Here is a 22,894-nt window from a genome sequence, read left to right on the forward strand (position 1 = left end):
CCCCCATCCTTATACATTGGGAGTGTCCTGATGAGGTGCATTGGAAGCATTGCTTCCAGTTTGAGCCCCTATTCTGTACCTATAATGTTTCTTATTAGTATTATGGTTACTTATGCCCTAAGTTATACTTAGCAGCAGCAGACTCAGTCTGAGGTAATGTAGAAGTAAGGTTCATTACTGGTAAAGGGAGGAGCTCGTGAGTCAGATCCAAGACTCTAAATGAAAATGGTCGAGTTGGATCCAATGTTGGATCTGAGACCTCTACGTTGAGGAAGTATGAAAATGGACAGCACGGATTCATATTATAGTGAATACATAACTTTCATTTTCCCTTTATAAATTATGGAAGTTAAAAACAGAAACTAGATAACATGAAAAAATTTCACTAGGTAAGCCAATGGACAGACAAGGGATTGGTTTATTTTAGAAAGTAACAGTCCATAATCTGCTAAGAAAAATGAACTCAGATAAGAATTATGGACAAACCTTACATTACAAAAATATAGGTCAATCACAAATTACTTTATATTAACTCCATATTTGGGTAAGAGTTGTAATATGAAGACAGAACAAATGTCAGAGGTTTACCATCTCTCATTAATATTTAGTTTAAATTTAAAACCATATGTTAAGGCTACAGACCTCTGGAAATATTGTATACATATTCAGAAATCAGTCACAGAGAGGAATGAGTATAATATTTGGGTAGAAAAAGTTAGATTATTTGTTAGTTAATGAGCAAAAAACTGAAATATAATATATCTTATCAACACACTTCATAACGAGATTATTAAAATATGTGATCATTACAATAATGAGTCGGATAAAGTATTTTATAAAAGTTGGTTTGACAAAAAATGTCTTAATAATACACACAATTATAACATTTGTAAGTAGCTCATTGAAAGACAGACACTAAGAAAGCATAGCCAGAATAAAAGATGCAGCAGTGACACATAGGAAAACAGATTAATATAAGGAAGTACAGCATGCAAAGCATGAAACAGGAACATGAGTGGGGTATTCCTGAAAATGGAAACAGTAAGGGCTGTTGAAAAGAAATAAGGAAAATATTAGTTTATAAGTTCCACAGCCAGGTGACTGGCATATAGATACAATGGCAGGAAGAACATATTATAGAGAAAAATTTGATGCTGCACAGGAAAATCAGTCAATCAATTGATCAATGGAGCAATCAAAGCCAGCAAATTTGAGATAATAGACTGGGACATGTGATATTATGTGTCTTCAGAAGAAACAGTTGACGCTTAAGAAGATCAAAGAAGGTAAAAGCTGCAGGTCTAGCTGGCAAACAGAATGTGCTGTGTGTACTGCATAGAGAGAAGTGGCTAATATAGTACCATGGGTCGCCTACACGTGGTCAACATTTCAGAATGTCAAAGACCATATGGCCGAGACCATATGATCGACATTCGAAATGTCAACCATGCAGAACTGGTATTTCTGTACAGTGTGGAATGGAAAGGTTTCCATCTTTCACACTGTAGTGCAATCTTGGAGTTGGTATATTTAAGTTATGGTGGGGGACGTAGCCACCCTGCTAGCAGTGTGAAGGTAAGTTGTGTGTGTGTGTGTGTTTTTTTTTTATTACATGGTCGACATTTCGAATGTTGATCATATGTTCTCAGTCATATGGTCTTTGACATTCTGAAATGTCAACTTGTATAGTAGACCCAGTACACCATATGTTATATAATGCTTAAAAGATGAATTGTTTCTGGTATCTTGCAGTGGCAGAATATTACATCCTGAATATATATATATATATATATATATATATATATATATATATATATATATACATATATTTAAAAGTTCCCATAATAACCCCAGATTATGAAGTGCCATAACACTTGTAGACAATTTCTTGAAGATATTTATCTCTATACAGTTAACAACATTAAATGTCATTTAAAACAATGACCCTTATATCAGGTTTGGTTTGTCTATATATTTAAACATTCTACATTTGAAACAAACATAAACATATTTTGATGAACCAAGACCATAAAGGCAGAACCAAACTTTATTGAAGGAAAATTCCTACAGTGATTTAACATTTTTGATTTTTTTTTTACATTTGTTTTAGTTTGAGCACTAAAATATGCTTGATTTAAGTTTTTAGTTTGATTCTTTCATTTGGGCTTTATTCCATTTTTGTTTTTACTTTAGATTCATTCTGCTGTGGACATATTATACTTATGGCATCCATCAAGTAACAGAGAAATATGTTAAAATAAGGTTTAAAATCTATAATATCAATGGATTTAGTGAGCCTTTCACAATATCATTATGCACAGATTATGAACAAACATGGAGAAAGTCATTTATTGAATTTAATCAGTCAACCAAGAAAACTGCACTGGAATGAAATATCCTAAGGATACTCCAAAAATGTTACCACCAAAAATGTAATGATAGAAACAATTTATTAAAAACAAAATGTCAAAGTTAAACTCTTTCATCTATTCAATTCAAGGACTTCATCAGAACAAAACCTCTCATACCACCACTCACTTTTGTACTCCTGGTAAATCAATTAGATGTAAAATTAAAATAACAGTGTTTAAATATAAATAAAGTCTTTTACAATTATCCTACAGCAAAATGTATAAAAGCATCCAAAAATGAATAAACCCTTTACAACATAATTGTTAAAAATTATATGTCATACTGTTCATGAATTTAATCTCTACTTAATGTTATGTACTTTTACTAAATATAAACTGCTGTACAGCTGACAATTATATCTATAATTTAGCTGCTCTCAACCTAAACAATTGAACGACAGAGATATAATAATTTAAGCTGGGAGGGTTAAAGGAATTGAGCACACATTGCCATAGCATCCCCTTATATTTTTAATTTATTTTCCCATATTCCACCTCACGAGTTTGGCCTGTTTCCAGGATAAAAAATAGGAATTCCACAAAACCATCACAGCATAACAAATGTTTATATAAAGCACTGTTTTCATTCTGGTTATATTTGTGTGTATTTTGTGGTAGACTGATCCTCAAAAAGGGTTGGAGATCAGTCACCCCTTTCTGCAGAGTCTCTGCTACTATGTAATAAACGTTTTCAGGGTAACCCCATTCTCTAAACATTTTAATAAATTCTTGACTCTCCAGAAAATATGTACTATCATCCAAAACCATACAAGCCAGAGAGATGAACTGTCCTTAATCCAAACCTTTTTTATAGTAAAAAGGTGGAATCTGAGAAAAAGCAGATGATTATTACTGCATCAGTTTTCTATATTTATTTTTGAAAGAAAATTGCCATCCACCTTAGAAATATTGACATCTAGGTGACTTATATTGTCCCAATTAAAGTTGTATGTACATTTAAAAAGGTTTGTCATACTTTGCAGATAATTAACAGATGTTCATATACCATCAGGGGACTTCTCCATAATATAAATATATTATCAAGGTGTCTTAAGTATGGTGCACAATTAGTTTAATGATCAGATGTAAAAATATATATTTTCTCCCAAGAATACAGTTCAAGATTAGCAAACATAGGGCACACACTGCTCTCACCGCAATGCCCCTAATTTGCTTGTATGTAATCCTTCAAAAAATATAATTGTTCTGTAGGATGATATCCATGCACTCCATAAGTATTTTGATTTCCCTATTACTAAGGAAATTTAAGCCAACTAAGGTTTCATGAAATAACTCCTTGCTCTCTTCTAGTGGGATACAAATGAAAAGTTCCATTATATCAGTCATTAAAAACATGGTGACTTCATTATTTTTTATTTTATTTATTTATTGACATTTGTTAAACGGGTTGGCCCAACTGGGCTTGGGGCCCATTTTCAGTGGAGACCCGAGTAGAAAAGCTCCATTAATAGACAGTTACAGAAAAATCACAATTTAAAAGATTTTTTTTGTACATACATATATGAGAAGCAATAGACAAAAATAAAAAAAAAAACAGATAAGTTACACAGCAAGAATAAGAGCATCGTAGAATGCATGCATCAGGCAACATACACATTCATTTTTACTTAGCAAATGCAAATTCACTAGAGAATTTTATATGTTTGATGATTAAAAGCATTTAGCACTTGCCGTTTCACATGGAGAATTGGCAGGGGCAAGTCTTGGAGTTGAGCAGATAATACTTTAGTTCATTTTTAAAGTGTAACGAGTGGGTGATGAAACGTATGTCTAAGGGGAGTTTGTTCCAAGCAATGGCAATAGAATGTTTGTATAGTAGTTTGCCCACAGTTTTCATGGGTTGGTAGATTACAAGTAGCTGCTGGTTCACTGTATGGAGGGTTCAAGGTGGTGTATAGGTAGAGATAAAGGATGACAGAGATGGGCATGATGAAGGTTTGTAATGAATGTGATGCAGCATTTGAAACTGAGATAACTGGAGTTGTTGGGGGTGCTCGAGCCACTGCAGAGAGTTTAGAGCCATGCAGTGATGTGCCTTGTATGGAGTGTTTGTGATAAATTTTGCAAATTTATGGTATGTTTGCTGGAGTTTGTTCACGGTTGTGGTTTGAATGTTGGTGAGTACTGGGGCGGCATATAGGAGGTAGGGCAGAAAAAATGCTTGTGCTAGTGTGAGTCTGGCATTGCGAGTTAGAAATTTTTTGTTACGATACAGTAACCCCAATTTATGGTGTGTTTTTTTTTACATTATACATTGGAGTATATGCAGGTTGAATTTGAGTTCATCATCAATGATGACACCAAGGAGTTTTGTGTGGGTATCAGGTTGGATAATCATATTTTTGAAGACTTAATAGCAAAGGTAGATTTATGGTTAGTAAGAGAACAGGGGAGGAAGAGTAGGAGTTTGGTCTTTTTGGGGTTAAGAATAAGTAGATTATCAGACAGCCATTTTTTGATGGATAGAAAGGCATGTTGGGTTAGGGCATGGAGTTCGGAGATATTATTTGAGATAGAGATTAGTGTAGAGTCATCAGCGTATTGAATGAGAGAAGCTTGATTGCAAGATGTATATAGATCATTGGTGAAGACACTAAATAGGAGGGGACCCAAGATGGAACATTGAGGTACTCCAGTTGGAACAGGAAGGAAAGGTAAAAAGGATGAGAGCCATTTGATGGATTGCTGTCTACAGGATAGGTAGCTACAGAACCAAGCTAGGGAGGAAGAAGATAGGTTAAGTTTTAGCAAGCTTAGATAGCAATAGAGTATGAGAGACTGTATTGAAAGCTTTGGAAAGGTCAAGGAAAAGACAGGATATGAGTTTATTGTTGTCTAGGGCTTTGGCAATGGTATGGGTAAAGGATAGGAGGGCAGTGGTTGTGCTTTGTTTGGGACAGAAGCCATGCTGAGGGGAAGTGAGAAGGTTATGCTGCAGGAGATGGTTAAGAAGCTGATAGTAAATGCATTTATAAAGTATCTTCAAGAGGGGGGATAGAATGTCAATGGGGCAGTAGTTGCAAGGGTCAGTGGAGTTCCCACCTTTGTGCAGAGGAATAGTGAAGAAGGATTTCCACAGGGTAGGTATGGTGGATTCTTGAATACATCTATTGATTAGTATGGATATAGGATAGGCAATAGATTCAGTGGCAAGTTTGAGGAAGGTAGGAGGTAGATTCAGTAGAGGAAGAACAAGGTTTGAGCTTAAGAAGAAGAGATTTGATGTAAGAAGTTGGAATAGGGTGAAAGGAGAAGATAGTTTGGTTTGTAGGGTTGGGAGGGGTAGGTATAGCAGTAGTGCTAGCATTAGAGGGTATGAGTCTTTGGATGGTGTCAATGAAATGATTATTGAGGATGGTAGCGGTTTCCAGTGGGGATGTGCGTGGGTAAGGGGAGGGGTGTGGGACAACCTGGAGAAAGGATGTTGTTTAGAGTAGACCAAAATGTTTGAGGGTTGTTTTTGCTATTGAGCTGTGCAGTGTTATAGTAGGACTTTTTGTCTTTTGTAGTTTGTTTTTAGCAAGGTTCCTAAGTTGTCTATATTTGAGTAGAAGGGGTAGTTGTTTAGTTTGGTCCAGGTTTTCCAGACTCTGTCTCTTTCTTGCATAAGGGTCTAAGTTTCCTTGGAGAGCCATGGGGCGTGGTTTGATTTTATTCTGATCTTCCTAGAGGGAGCAGGGGAGTCTAAAGTATTCAGGAAGATGTTGTTGAACATGCTTACAGCATCACTGAGAATGATTTGTCTAAGGACAGACCAATCTGTACTTGAAAGAATAGAGTTGAATTGGGAGATGTTAAAGTTGGATAGTTTGCGACAGTCTCTGAAGAGGTGGGGTTTCTGAATTTGGGAGGTGTATCTTAAGACTGATGTAGGGAGATGGGCACTAAGGGAATCTGGTAGAGTGGTGGGGTTGTGGTAGTGGTGGGGGGAATTGGTGAGAATCCAGTCAATTGTGGAGCTGGATAATGAGTTTTTGTGGAAGTGAGTGGGGGAAGAGATCAGTTGGTGGAAAACATGTAGGTTTATAATAAGTTCAGGAGAGTCAGTAGTACTTTTGAACCACTCTGTGTTGACATCTCCTATGATAAGGGTTCCGTAGGGTATAGTGCCAGAAAACCAGGACAGAATGTTATCTAGGATGGGTAGATTATTTCCTGGAGGGAGATAGATAGAGGTGACAGCAAATTTCTTATGAGAATTAAGGTGGCAGTTTAAGATGATAAGTTCAGTTGGGTCGAAGTCAAGAATATGAGAGGGGAATGGTGAGAGGTTTAGGCTATTGGAGTAGAAGATGGCTATCATCTTATGAACCTAGGAACCAATTACTCTTACCCCACAAGGGACACAAAAGGCTGTCAAGTATGTGCCCCATGTAGGAATGAATGTACCAATAGGTCATCAGATTGATAATTGGCAGAACAAGGGGATTTAAAAAAGTTAGCTGCAAAGTAATAATGTGCACATGGCTTTTGATAAGATCTAATCATAATCCTTAGGCTGGAATTAATTAATTTTTTGTTCACCTCTTTTATATATAGGTTCATATGTTAGTACTAGGCTAACTGCCCTTGTAGGTAATTTAAAGCCTAGCCAATTACCCCATGTGAGAATCAAACCCCACACCTTGTGTCTGTAAGGTAAACACCTTAACCATTATGTTATCCTTCCACTATGGTCAGGATATTACTTTCTTGGTTAGCACAAATAGCTAAGAAGTCATTTTGACTATATGAACAGAGATACTCTTCTGTTTCATTTATGGTATTGACTATACTACTTTCCAAATGCTTGGCTTGTTCTTGACAGCTCCCATCAACAACACATTAAATGATAAGCACACGCACCCATCACCAGCCCATTAAATAATAAGCATGCATATACATTCAGCAACCAACACCAATCCATTAAGTGATAGGCATTCACTGTCACAAAGAATGCACACTCATAGGCAATTTTGAGGATTGCCAATTCAAATATGGCAAATATTTCAAACATGGGAGGAAAATGGAGCACCCAACCAAAGCCAAATAGGTCACAGGGAGGACAAAGACTGTGGACAAAAGGCATCCTCAACCATGAACCTAACTGTACAACTAAGCACAGCTAGGCAGTTTTGTTAACTACTGCACCACTCTGCTGCCCTGTTTTATTCCCAAAAAATGCAAACAAGTATTTAAAATAAATTAGAAACATTTTCAGAAATCAACGAAAAAGGGCAGCTATTAATTAGGACATAAAACCCGAAGTCAGACAGGAGGAAATTTAAGATAATTTTCCAAAGACACAAGAAGTATTGCAGGTGGATGGCTGATAATGAAAGAGTCTAATGAACATAATTTTCCCATTAAAGTCAAGTAATATTTATCAGAAAACCTCAAGTCAGATGTATGAGATATTGCTTTAAAACTGAAAACGTAGGTAGTGCACATTTCACTGAGGTATTTGTGGTCTGCTCAATAAATAGATAACTGATTACTGCAAAAGCTACATGCTGAATAAATATGCAGAACCTTTGATGCCAACATATTTTATTCTTTAAAATCAATGAAACCACCTTCCAATAAAATCAACCTACTGCAAACCAATATAAAACAATAAATTCAATAAATCACCAAAGCACATTAAACTGGTAAAATGGATGTTCAGTATTTTTCATTGTGACATGGGATATCTAAGAGTCAGAGTCATAGCAGTACTGGGGGATTAACCTTTAATGTGCACAACACAAGTTGATGCATTGTACTTACATGCTTATTTCATGTAATTAAACTCTTGCTGCAGTGTTGTTACAATGTTATTAAATGCAATGTAGACATTTAATAATTATCTTTATGCATTATTTTATGACAAAACAAGATAAAACTAAGTAGGCCTGAACCTTGTTTTTATGCAAGCAAATTGTTTCTCTAAGACTAGAGTAATACTATATCAGTGAATATAAAAGTCATAAAAACAGTAATAAGCAAATGAAATGCATGTCATTCTGTTGAATGCAACAAAAGCTATTAAACACCTGAGTCTAAGTGGTTTTATATATGTTAAACCTTTCTGAACACTGCATGTATTCAATGGCATAGTGATGCTGTCAGAACAGTCAGTATTGATGCTGAAATAAAGAAAGAACTAAAAAAACAATCAGGAGAATATAATACCAAAGTTACCCTGTATTCTGCTGGGAGGGAAGCTGTTGTCTCCAGGAACCCCACCTGATCCAGCAGACAACAACAAAGGTTAATAACATGTATTTCTAAGCCTTCATTGATTCCAGACATCTTGACATTAAAATTCAGAATGATAGACTCTGCTGTTAAATGACATCCCTCCTATAAGGCTGCAGAATGCACCGTGATAAAGCTTTCTTTGGCCAAGAAATTACTGCCAAATTCTGTAATGGAGTTAATGCAGTACATGGATAATTTAATTGGCAGATAACCTCTTTTGTCATGCAGAAATCTACAATGTGTGGCAAGCATGCACTCCCCAGTGTACTTGATAAGAAGGTAACCTTGAGTAAGGCAATTTAGATGCAGTAATTAATGAATTAATTAAGTAAGTAAGTAATTAATCTGTTGACTGGGCATGCCCACTTGAATCAATAGATGTCTGTTTTTATGAAGGACACAGTGCTGCAGTACAGATAAAGACATGCAGACAACTTTACAAGTAATGAGACAAATTACGGAGTACAGAGAGGAACTAATATCAGACACCATGGAATAATCCAAATGTGAGAGTAAGCATATGCCTTTGAATGTCAATTAATAAACAGATCTGAGTTATGCAATATGAGAGTCAAGTAGCATGTGAGCAGCTTTATTTTAAATGGAGCATCTCATAAAATATTTCTATAGTAATTATCATATGCATAGGTAGTATTTGTACTGCATTTTGCTGACTAAACTCTAATTATGATGTGCATAGCACTTTTCTATCATTAAATTAGGAAAAATGTATGTTTTTGAAAGCAGACAATCTTAATGCCATACGCTGCAACGACAGCAAATATGGAAGCAAAAAGTTTAAAAGCTTATAATAAAGTAATGCACATTAAAACACTAAAATGAGCACTAAATAGATTGTATAATTAAAAATAGTTATTAAAATTCAAACCAAAATCCAGCAGACCCCAGCGTGAGCAAGTGCTAGTCTCAAATCTCTTCCAAAGGCAAAGTCCAATGAAATAAGCATCCAACTGTTAGGAACTGATATCAAAAATACTGTTTATTATAAAGAAAGATAAGCGCTTTCGCAACAAGGCTTCATCAGATCTATGACATTTTTGCTTAGGATACACTCCCATATATATATGCAGTTCATTCTAATCAACGGCAATCAATCAATTAGCATGAAACATTTAAAGAGGTATTAACCTCAAGATAACATCAGTAAATGGATGAATATATGAGATGTCATTCAAGAATAAAACCATTGCTCAAGGTTATCCAGAATTTAAATACATATACTAAAAACAATAAATATATAAAAAACTGAATGTATTATGAGGTAGTTATCATATGTATAACAATATGAATGTGTTATATTCCAAATACATCACTCCATATCACATTAAATTAAGTCATATAACACTTATCAAGATTCTGAGTCTTGTCAGTTTTGAGTGAACATTCATAAGAATACATATAAAAACCAATAAAGAACATACTCTCATACTATTGGAAAAAATGTGATGGGTGCATATACATAAATAAAAACAAACACATGTAAGTCAATACACACCTCTATGCTTATATATATGAAAACTTGCTTATATATATAAAAACTTGCACATAACCATATAGACACACACGTACTCGCCCACAGGCATAAAAACATATACTTACACATTCACATATCTATACATAAAATACATAAAATACAAATATAAAATGAAACAAGACCACTGTATAGAGTCAACTCTAAGATAAACTCAGGTGATGTCCCTATATAGCAATTGTAGCCTTGGCATATCAAATACAAAATATGGAGGGGGTAGAGTCAAAATACTTCCATAACGGACATAGATTCTAAAAAATATATATACAAAAAATGTATAAATTGCATATTGCGAGTCTATAAACGCCAAATTAAGTAGTTAATAAACAATAATTCAAGGGATGAGAATTATTTAATGTTTCTTCTCTGTCTTAGTTTTGGTCTCAAGGATGCTCTCTCATTGAGTCCAGAACCTCTGTCAGCCTTGAATAACAATATCCATTCAATCTCCTTAGCCTCAGTATATGTTCTAATATCCCCACCTCTAGGGTTTGGGTGTATAACCTCTAGGGCCTTAAAAGAGAAAACATGTGAGCTATCCGTCATCATAACATGCTTTGCTAAAGCGTTATGGACTGTGCCCTTTTTCATATGATAAATGTGTTCTCTCATACGGTCCCTAAAAGGGCGATTAGTTTTCCCTATGTAGAATGACGAGCAGACCTGACATGTGGCTAAATAAACAATATGTGATGTCATACAATCTGCCTCTGCTGAGGTGGAAAAGTACTGTTTCAAGTCAGGATGAAAAAAGTTTGGTGTGGTATCAATATAACCACAAAAATTACATCGTCCACATGGTTTAGTACATCCATCAGCTTTTTCAGAATGGGTATTAGTGACATAACAAAGTTTTCTTTTCAAGTTCATCTTATTTTTATATAGAAACTTTGGATGGTTGCCCACTATAGCTTTAAGGTCATCATCAACCAATAGTACTTCCCAATGTTTAGATATTATCTCTCTGAGTTCTAAGTTATCTGATGAGAACTGCGTTGTGAATTTAACATGGTGTGGAATTGTTATGCCTGGTTCCAGAGTGGCTAAGGATTGCTGTGGTCCAAAATAAGGCAGCCCTTTGGTATGCCTTAGATCAGAGGCTTCTTTAAGATGCTTTGTAATTTCATGTTTATTATACCTCGCTGTACCAATCTATTATTAAGATGAGATAATTCAGTCTCAAAACATACATCCATAGGATTAAGTCTAGAGGCTCTAAAGGCTTGCCCCCTCATGATGTTCCTAAAGACATGTTGGGGGTGCATGCTGGATCTATGTAAGAGATTGTTACTATAGCAACTTTTCCGAAAGACCCCTGTATTGATGATATTATTATCAAGTCTTTCAATGTACATGTCAAGGAACTCTATTCTATGATGTGAACAACTCATTGTGAACTTAAGGCAGGTAGTAAGACTATTCATTGTAGTAAAAAATGAGTTAAGTTGTTCTGTTGTGCCCTTCCATAAAATAAACAAATCATCGACAAAACATCGATAGAAGGTCACATGTTTGATGAATAAATCCATCTTAAAAAGGGAATGCTCCTCCCAATGGGCCAAGAACATATTGGCGTAGCTATTGGCACAAGGTGTGCCCATAGCTACGCCATCCTTCTGCCTGTATATATTATCTCCAAACATAAATAGATTGTTTTCTAATATCAACTCTAAAAAGCAAGCAACTAGATCTATTTTGACTGAAGAATAATCACTATGTCCTTGCATATACTCAATAACATATCTGATTCCCATGTCATTGGGAATCATCGTGAATAGAGATTGTATATCAAAAGTTACAAAGATGTAATCCATATTGATAATCTTATCTTTGATACATGTATATAGATCTAACAAAAATTGTCTAGAGTCCTTCAAAACCATCATGTTATTGTTTAGAACATTCCTTAGATGTCTTTCTACAAAGACAGATAGATGCTCTGTAACCCAACCACGGCCTGAGACTATAGGTCTCAAAGGAGGATTTACTAAGTCCTTATGTATCTTTGGAAGGCCGTGTATGATGGGTATGGCAGGATACGGGATGATAAGATTTTCATAAGTATCTTTATCAATTAGATGTCCCATATATATATCCGTGATAGTATTGTATATATACTTGATCACAAGGTCAACGTCATGTTTGCCAAGTTTGAGATAGAAACCATCACATAGCATATAATTCATACGTTCATGGTAATCAGCTGTATCCATCACTACTATCTTCCCTCCCTTATCAGCAGGTCTGATTACTATATTGGGATTATTCTGTAATTTCTTAAGACTAACTCTTTCTCCATATGTGAGGTTGTCTTTCTTATAATAGCGTTTGTTATGGGTCTTGTTCTCATAATAGGCATATAATTCATCTTCAGTGAGCTTCATGTAAGCTTCTATTAATGGATGGTTAGTAGGAGTGAACTCACTCAAATTCTTAAATTTAAGAGTAGTTTGCACTTGTTCACTATCTTTATACATGAATCTTAACATCATATTCCTACAGAAAAGTCTGACATCCATTAAAGTATCTATCATATGACTCTCACATCTCGGAATAAAATTCAGTCCTCTATTTAACAATCTAATTTCATTCTCAGTTAGAGTAGTATGTGACATATTATATACTAATGTTTGGCTGTCCACATCTTTCTCAGTGTTTTCTGTGGTGTATACTCCTCTGAGAATTTCCTTTTCTGCCTGCCTCTGCTCACTGAGCGAGAACAAAACTTGTTGTTCTCTGTTCTGACAGGTAAAGGAAAATTCAACTGAGAGGGCATGTTGGAAATAGGAGTAGAGTGCAAAATATTTTGTTTGGGCCTGACTACAGGTCCATTATGTTTGTTAACTATGGCTGGTTGCTGAGGTACATCCTTCGCTATCCTTACATCGGGATATAAATTGATGTTATTATCCACTGTTGAGTGCACTAAATGTATCACATCAACAGAGTCATTACAGTGATCACTGTTTGGAACATTATTAGTTATAACATTATTTCCTAAGGTATCAATTCGTGATGTTTTAGCAGGGTCCAAAAGCTGGGCCCTTTCACTTTCTTTATTTAAAACAGGATTTTCTATATTGACTCTAGAAACTAGAGCTCCAATATTATTGTCAGCAACTTTGTTGACTGGTTTATTTCGCACTGTTTCATGTACAACATTATCTGAATTGCCAGTCTCTGGTCCTGTCGCAGCTCCCGAGTTAAACCTGGGCCACATAAAGACATGTCCATTTCCATGACGTTGACCTTGTGATCAAGTTTATATACAATACTATCACGGATATATATATGGGACATCTAATTGATAAAGATACTTATGAATATCTTATCATCCCGTATCCTACCATACCAATCATACACGGCCTTCCAAAGATACATAAGGACTTAGTAAATCCTCCTTTGAGACCTATAGTCTCAGGCCGTGGTTGGGCTACAGAGCATCTATCTGTCTTTGTAGAAAGACATCTAAGGAATGTTCTAAACAATAACATGATGGTTTTGAAGGACTCTAGACAATTTTTGTTAGATCTATATACATGTATCAAAGATAAGATTATCAATATGGATTACATCTTTGTAACTTTTGATATACAATCTCTATTCACGATGATTCCCAATGACATGGGAATCAGATATGTTATTGAGTATATGCAAGGACATAGTGATTATTTTTCAGTCAAAATAGATCTAGTTGCTTGCTTTTTAGAGTTGATATTAGAAAACAATCTATTTATGTTTGGAGATAATATATACAGGCAGAAGGATGGCGTAGCTATGGGCACACCTTGTGCCAATATCTACGCCAATATGTTCTTGGCCCATTGGGAGGAGCATTCCCTTTTTAAGATGGATTTATTCATCAAACATGTGACCTTCTATCGACGTTTTGTCGATGATTTGTTTATTTTATGGAAGGGCACAACAGAACAACTTAACTCATTTTTTACTACAATGAATAGTCTTACTACCTGCCTTAAGTTCACAATGAGTTGTTCACATCATAGAATAGAGTTCCTTGACATGTACATTGAAAGACTTGATAATAATATCATCAATACGGGGGTCTTTCGGAAAAGTTGCTATAGTAACAATCTCTTACATAGATCCAGCATGCACCCCCAACATGTCTTTAGGAACATCATGAGGGGGCAAGCCTTTAGAGCCTCTAGACTTAATCCTATGGATGTATGTTTTGAGACTGAATTATCTCATCTTAATAATAGATTGGTACAGCGAGGGTATAATAAACATGAAATTACAAAGCATCTTAAAGAAGCCTCTGATCTAAGGCATACCAAAGGGCTGCCTTATTTTGGACCACAGCAATCCTTAGCCACTCTGGAACCAGGCATAACAATTCCACACCATGTTAAATTCACAGCGCAGTTCTCATCAGATAACTTAGAACTCAGAGAGATAATATCTAAACATTGGGAAGTACTATTGGTTGATGATGACCTTAAAGCTATAGTGGGCAACCATCCAAAGTTTCTATATAAAAATAAGATGAACTTGAAAAGAAAACTTTGTTATGTCACTAATACCCATTCTGAAAAAGCTGATGGATGTACTAAACCATGTGGACGATGTAATTTTTGTGGTTATATTGATACCACACCAAACTTTTTTCATCCTGACTTGAAACAGTACTTTTCCACCTCAGCAGAGGCAGATTGTATGACATCACATATTGTTTATTTAGCCACATGTCAGGTCTGCTCGTCATTCTACATAGGGAAAACTAATCGCCCTTTTAGGGACCGTATGAGAGAACACATTTATCATATGAAAAAGGGCACAGTCCATAACGCTTTAGCAAAGCATGTTATGATGACGGATAGCTCACATGTTTTCTCTTTTAAGGCCCTAGAGGTTATACACCCAAACCCTAGAGGTGGGGATATTAGAACATATACTGAGGCTAAGGAGACTGAATGGATATTGTTATTCAAGGCTGACAGAGGTTCTGGACTCAATGAGAGAGCATCCTTGAGACCAAAACTAAGACAGAGAAGAAACATTAAATAATTCTCATCCCTTGAATTATTGTTTATTAACTACTTAATTTGGCGTTTATAGACTGCAATATGCAATTTATACATTTTTTGTATATATATTTTTTAGAATCTATGTCCGTTATGGAAGTATTTTGACTCTACCCCCTCCATATTTTGTATTTGATATGCCAAGGCTACAATTGCTATATAGGGACATCACCTGAGTTTATCTTAGAGTTGACTCTATACAGTGGTCTTGTTTCATTTTATATTTGTATTTTATGTATTTTATGTATAGATATGTGAATGTGTAAGTATATGTTTTATGCCTGTGGCAATGCGTGTGTGTCTATATGGTTATGTGCAAGTTTTATATATATAAGCAAGTTTTCATATATATAAGCATAGAGGTGTGTATTGACTTACATGTGTTTGTTTTTATTTATGTATATGCACCCATCACATTTTTTCCAATAGTATGAGAGTATGTTCTTTATTGGTTTTTATATGTATTCTTATGAATGTTCACTCAAAACTGACAAGACTCAGAATCTTGATAAGTGTTATATGACTTAATTTAATGTGATATGGAGTGATGTATTTGGAATATAACACATTCATATTGTTATACATATGATAACTACCTCATAATACATTCAGTTTTTTATATATTTATTGTTTTTAGTATATGTATTTAAATTCTGGATAACCTTGAGCAATGGTTTTATTCTTGAATGACATCTCATATATTCATCCATTTACTGATGTTATCTTGAGGTTAATACCTCTTTAAATGAATGTTTCATGCTAATTGATTGATTGCCGTTGATTAGTATGAACTGCATATATATATGGGAGTGTATCCTAAGCAAAAATGTCATAGATCTGATGAAGCCTTGTTGCGAAAGCGCTTATCTTTCTTTATAATAAACAGTATTTTTGATATCAGTTCCTAACAGTTGGATGCTTATTTCATTGGACTTTACCTTTGGAAGAGATTTGAGACTAGCACTTGCTCATGCTGGGGTCTGCTGGATTTTGGTTTGATTATTTTCTATTTTTACACACCCCAGCGTTAACCTGTATCGAGACCGAGTGGTTTTTATTTTAGTTATTAAAATTGACAAGTGTGCATAGCAGCAGATGTTTATATGTCATAGTACAGTAGACATGAGAGCAGGGCATCAGTAATTTACATAAAACACTCCTGATGGGGCAGCATAGATGATGTTGTATTGCAACGCTCGGGCTCCTGTTTGGAATGGGATAGAAAATGTGAGTAATTGACAGGTAAAAGGAGCTTGGGAATTATTTAAATTCAGAGTCTATCACTCTGAATTGTATTGAAAGTCATGACACCAAACTAAAAAGCTAGCTAAAACTAGTAATAAAAACTCCTTAATCATAGCCCTACCTGATACGACATATACACAGAAAGCTTCAAAGAAGCAGCACTTACGGTACAAAGCTGTCACAGAATTGTTGTCAGATCTTGCAGAGAGTGTAGACATGCTAGATTGCTACCCTTGTGTTGTTATTGTTCTGTTTATGTTCTATGATGATGTTACTGGATTACTTTATTATGTGGTTGTTACCTAATACAAATGGTTAAGCATAAACAACTCCTTAATCATAGCCTTTGGAAAAAAACAAAGTGGAAAAGGACACACAGACAAACAATTCAATACAAACTGCAAGAAAAACCCAGCCAAGCTAGAGTTTTCACTGTGTGATACCTTGAACTTCCTATGCAGGAGGAGCATGAGATACAGGCAAATGACCCCTTAAGGACATCAAGTGTTTTAGCTACACGGCTACTGGATCTCCATGGCGTTTTCATTTTTTTAAGTTTTTATGGTTGCATTCAGCCCTGTCCTTAAGGGGTCATTTGCATATATCCCATGGGCCTCGTGTATAGGAGGTTCAAGCTATCACAAAGTGAAAATTGCAGCTTGGCTGGGTTTTTCTTGCAGTTTTCACTGAATAGACTTTAGCAAGAAGCTACATCTTTAGTTATCCACTGAAAGTGGTTATAGTGATGTTTCCACAAGATTTAGACACATAGTGAATTCTGTACACATGGCAGGAGTTTTTTTTATATTTTTGGGCCCTATGCAGTTGACTGTCTGCTGCTGCTGCTGTTGGTGTCTCTCCTCAGTCTCTGATTCCCAAATTCCTTTTACCCCTCCCAGAATGAAATGTATTTTGTATACCAATCCAAGCAGGAGCCCGAGTGTCTCATCACAGCATTATCTATGCTCCCCCATCAGGATTGTTTTATATAACTTACCGATGCCCTGCTCACATGCCTATTGCCCATGACATACAAACATCTGGTGCTGTGTGCACCTGTCAATTTTATTGTTGATTGAAGACACCCTTCGGTGAGCCGGAATAATACTGTGCCTTTCCCATCCCTCTCACTGACTACTTAAGGGTTAGGATTGCTAATCAAACCCAGGATGCCTGGGTCACAGTCAGAGTTTCATCTCCCTTTCTGCCATGGAGCTGGTTGCACACAAGTGGGTTTGATAAGAGGTTGAATGAGTATCTTGCATCCCAACCCTCATCCTAGGAAGTACTAACAGCCCAACAGCATCTAAGCAGAGCAAACAAGTTGGCCATCAGGGTGTTAAAGTTCTTGATGGCAGACTGAAACTATGTTATGTATGGCCCAGTTAATTATCAATAATATTTTGACCACTGACCATGAGAGCATTGGTAGCCAGTACAGACACTGGTCAAAACTATATCTACAGAGTTTTGTAAACACTGCCAATATCCAAAGTAAGCATCTGAAAGCCCAAGGTGTACAGTTCTGCAGTCAGAAGTCAACACAACACAATGACATACTACAGTAGCTGGTTGGTTGAAGTTATATCCTGAAAATAAGATGTTTTACCAACAACCTTTAACTGTCAGAGTATCATTGATAATAATACTCATAGCATGCAGTCTGCTTACATACTCCAGTCTGTCCTCACAATAGAGTGATATGAGGAGAGAGAAATGCAGAGCAGAGGATATCATGACTTCTGTCTTATTGGATATTAAGGTTTAGTCACCAGCATTCATTGAGCTAAGAATGTCTTCCAAAAGAATTCCTCGTTACCCAAAGAAATGTGACAATATGCTCCACAGGGAGCAGAATAATTTTGTATCATCAGCATAAAATTAGTACCCAAGCATCTACTTTAAATGACATCTGCACATGAAAGCTTACACTGTGCAGACTACAAGAGGATCAAGATGGAGCCTATAAACCTTTGCAGTTGTAATGGTTGCCAGAAGAACTGTTTACCCCCCTCTGCATTTACCCCAAAAGCAAATTTTTGAAGACAGAGGCAAAGATCACTTTGCAAAAGCAGGTTCTCAGTTTAGTCTCTGTCATCCCCATCATTCACAGTGTCTGATGCCTTTGAGAGATTAATAAAGAAGAAGATGGAATAAAATCATTGATTTCTCATTGTGAACGATGAAGGCTTTCTTGGCTTTATGACATTTTTTGAAATAGAACTGACAATGGTCAGAAAGGTCATGTATTGACATGAATGATTCAAGTGTAAATAATCCACTTTCTTTATAACCTTATCAATTCATAGAATCTTAGAGATCATGCAGAAATTTTTTTTATATGGCTATAAATGTGGGAGTGCATGGCCTCTTTTAGTATTGTTGGAAGCTTGTACAATCTTTGAGAATAGCAGGTAACACTGAAAAAAAAATCATTGAATGCAACCCAATGTTGATTAGCAGCTGAAACACTGGAGGAGCCAGGTTAGGGAAGATAGGAGTAAAGGATGATGCTGGCTAACCTATCCTGGGAGAAGGGATATTGTAAAGCTAACTTATCAAAAATGTCGGTGCATAGAATTCAGTACTATGGATTAGAGTTATGAATAACCTGCCCACTGGGGGAGGGGGGCTCATGTGTGGGTGGATCATGCATGCATCCATCCTGACAGGCAGTAACAGCTGTAGAAGTCACAGCCACCACAGGGTGACTTTTGTGGAATTAGATACTACCCCTTGCATATGTCACCTGCTCCTTATAGCTGAGTCTTGCTTACATAAGGAATGAATGGGCCTATGGGCTGTTGCTTAGACTACATAATGAATGGGGCATAGGGCTCTCACTGAAGTCAAAAACAAATGGTTTGTCTCTCTCCCTGTGGAGGAATGAATGGATCTGTTGGGTGTCAGGAGGGCTGCATGAAGATAGTCAGTGTTGGGTTAAAACTGATCACTGCATGAAGGACATACAAGCAAGACAAAGCAAGTCTTGTTTGAGTGGATGAACTTCTCAAATCATTTCCAAGATCTCAGTGTAGTTGATTTGTTCACATTCAGTCCAACATTATTTAGGTGGCATGTGTTCAGTGAAACTATATGGTCCACAGAATTTCATCTGATGAGTTTCCAAACCAAAGTAGGCAGACGTATTAGTAAAGAACTAATCAGATGCCTCATATTCTGAGAAAAAGGCGTTTCGTTTTTTCAGAGAGACAGGACTCATTCATTATCCACTGCAGCATACCTGACCAGCTTAACACCATTCTCAAAAGTCCTAGAGATGGCATATGTGAGGAAGGTTCATTTGGGAGTAGAAAGGTGCAACTACCTTCAAAAACCCATAGGTTGTGCCACTTTGAAGTGGGTAGTTTCCATGAGTTGTTCTATTTAACTACATTGCTCTTGAAAGAATGGATCAGACCTGAACAAAATCCATTATCTCCATTTTACAGGGGAATTCTCTGCTGAGGAGATTGATCTCACCATCAGTTCAGATGTTAAGGTCACTCAAAACTAACCAGTTTGGGGGACTGAATAATGAATCAAGGAGAAAATCTGTGAATTACTTCAGGAAAACAAAAATTAATTAATTCAAGTCACCTAAAATTGAGACCTGGAGCTCTGTGAATTATTGGAGGAAAAGCCTCAAGTTATTCATAGATGATAGGCAAGAAGGTATCTGTAATTTTTTTCTGCTCTGGATATTTGGTCACTCCACCTGGATTATGGTATGAATGCATCTAAAACAAACAATCACTCCCCAACAAGTGGTGTTCTGGGCATTGTATAACATATGGTTATGCTGAGTATAGCTGCCTCAAAATCAGGTCCAAAATTTTCAGTTCAGCCAAGTTTCTATTATAACTGCTCCCATGTGACATCACTAAAAGTTGGAGAAGATACCTACCTGGCAGTGGACTAAACACTTAGTGCACAAAGCAGGAACAGTGAAATGTAAATACATGGTTAAAGGAAAGATAAGGAAGATGTGTTGGCATAACAGACTCATACCTCAATGTATAGCTCACTTCTGGAATAAACTTCCACTACACGTCAATCAAAGTATCACCCTTAACACCTTCAAAGCAAACTAGATAATTAGATAGGTAGCTTCATATTCTCCATGGCCTGTTCTATCTTGCTGTCTTTGAGGCTGGAGGGAACATTTGAATATGAGTCATTGGCTAATCTTGCAATAGTCTGCAGAATGACTGCCTAACATTTACCTATGAACCTATTAAACTTATGACTTCTGCTTGGATTGGACTGAAATTCAGGTTCTGGATATTGGGTGTAAACAGAAATGATCCATGTTCTAGACTATTTTCGTAAAAGGTGTTTATATGTCACTCTCATAGGTGTCTGAGCAATGTTGTCAAGGGGGTATCATAGCAGAAAACTACCTGTTGCCAATTCCAGTCTACCCCCAGGATTCCTTAATGTCTGCAAAAATTCTATTCGGAATTTGAAATACTGTTTTATTAACTAGCATAATTTCATTGGGACTGTCGGGGGGGGCTGATATGGGTAGAAAGCCAGAAGAATGCCCCTATTACATGAAAGGCTGGTAACAAAAATAGAAGAATTTCCTTTAAATTGTTTCAAGCTGCAATTAGCTGTTGTTTACACACACACACACACACACACACACACACACACACACACACACACACACACACACACACACACATACACACACACACACACAAACACACACTCTCTGTCCTGTACATATTAAACTGGGGAGTTATAGTGAGCAAATATTTCACCACGAAATTCAAAGCATTCTGTAAATATAAATGGGGTGAAAATATAATCCTGAATCCTGGTAATTTGTTAAAATTGTATATTAAAAATCTTGCCTTTGGATATAAACATTTTGGTAAGTTCATTTGATATGCAGTGTAAAATCCATTGCCCATGTGCTCAGTTCCAAAATTGCAAGGATAGAAAAAAAAATCTTTATTACAGGTCCCACCATTGAATAAGACCAAATCATTATTAAGAAAAACATCTTTGACTCTCATTGCCTAGAATCCAAACTCAATTACGGGCTCACCACAAATGTGACAATATAGGTTCCCAAATAAATCATCAGCATTAAATAAATAAAATATCCAGGCAAGCAGGACTCAGTCAGAAAAAAAGAAGTCATCCTGCCATTCACAGCACATATTTCATAGGCCAGAGGTTTATCCAATAATTGCGCTCTGGATGCATAGAGAGACTTTGTCTTAAACAGCTTAAATTGAACATGTGACCTGGAGTTGTGTATTTAAACCTGCTTACATGATTTGCTAGTATTCTGATGAAGTCCCATGATAACTGGGGACAAAAAAGCTAAATAAGTACATACATTCTTAGTAGATGGATTCTCGTGACCTTTCTTTGTTTTATTAAAATAAGTATTGTCACAAGGAGGAAAGCTCCCTATGCATGTGTCCCGTTTTATACTACTACTGAGATTTTAGCACAAAGACAAGTAAGATGTATGTACAATTTTTCCAAACAGTTAAATTCACTTAAAACCTGTAACCAGGAGATTACTATGTCAAAAGTGTGAACATTTTGAGCTATTTGTTTGACCTGGCTGCAACAGAAAGATGCTTAGTAAGGAGACTGATACAAGGGCAGGACTGTTTTAATGATTTGCATAATTTTATTGGGAATGTAAATTATGGTCAGGATTATATTTATAATAAAGAATAGTCTGACTAGTCGGGTTGTACAAGTGCAGGGCCATTTTCAGAGTGGGACATCTTCAAAGAGATTTTAAATTGTAGGTAAGATGAGATGTTTCCCTTTCATAATTGTCAGTATTTGTTTTAACTTACTACATTAAGTAGCATGATTTAGCATGATAAGAAGAAAGGATAATAATTAAAATGTGTAACACGGAATGCCAAGGCAATATTGTCAAGACAGGAACAAATACCAGTTTTCTTCTGCAGCATGATTAAAAATGTAGATTACATCCTTTTTAGAGATTGCAATGTTTTTCACTGTAAATGCACTACAGAACCATAGAGATGGAGTTTACCTACATATGCATATATATTTATGAGTGTAAAGTGATCAAACTATAAAAAGTTTGAACACTTAGACATGTCAAAAAAGAGATCACATCACACAAATTCATAAAACAAAAGAAGTAACAAAAAAAATGCCCCAACACCCCTGATAATTATATCTACCAAATCTAAGATCACCCTACAATGCAGAAAGGACAGATTCCTAGTCATCAATGTTTAAGTATTTCACACCTCCAAATACTGTCAGGATTTGAAAAGTTGATTTTTGAAATCATTAGTCAGCAATTCAAGAGTTCAAAATTTTTACAGTTGGAACACTTGACTTATAACTATAGACACACATGCACGCACGCACACGCACAC

Source organism: Protopterus annectens, chromosome 7.part1, assembly GCF_019279795.1.
Source record: "Protopterus annectens isolate FY-2018-M chromosome 7.part1, PAN1.0, whole genome shotgun sequence".
Taxonomy (NCBI): domain Eukaryota; kingdom Metazoa; phylum Chordata; order Ceratodontiformes; family Protopteridae; genus Protopterus; species Protopterus annectens.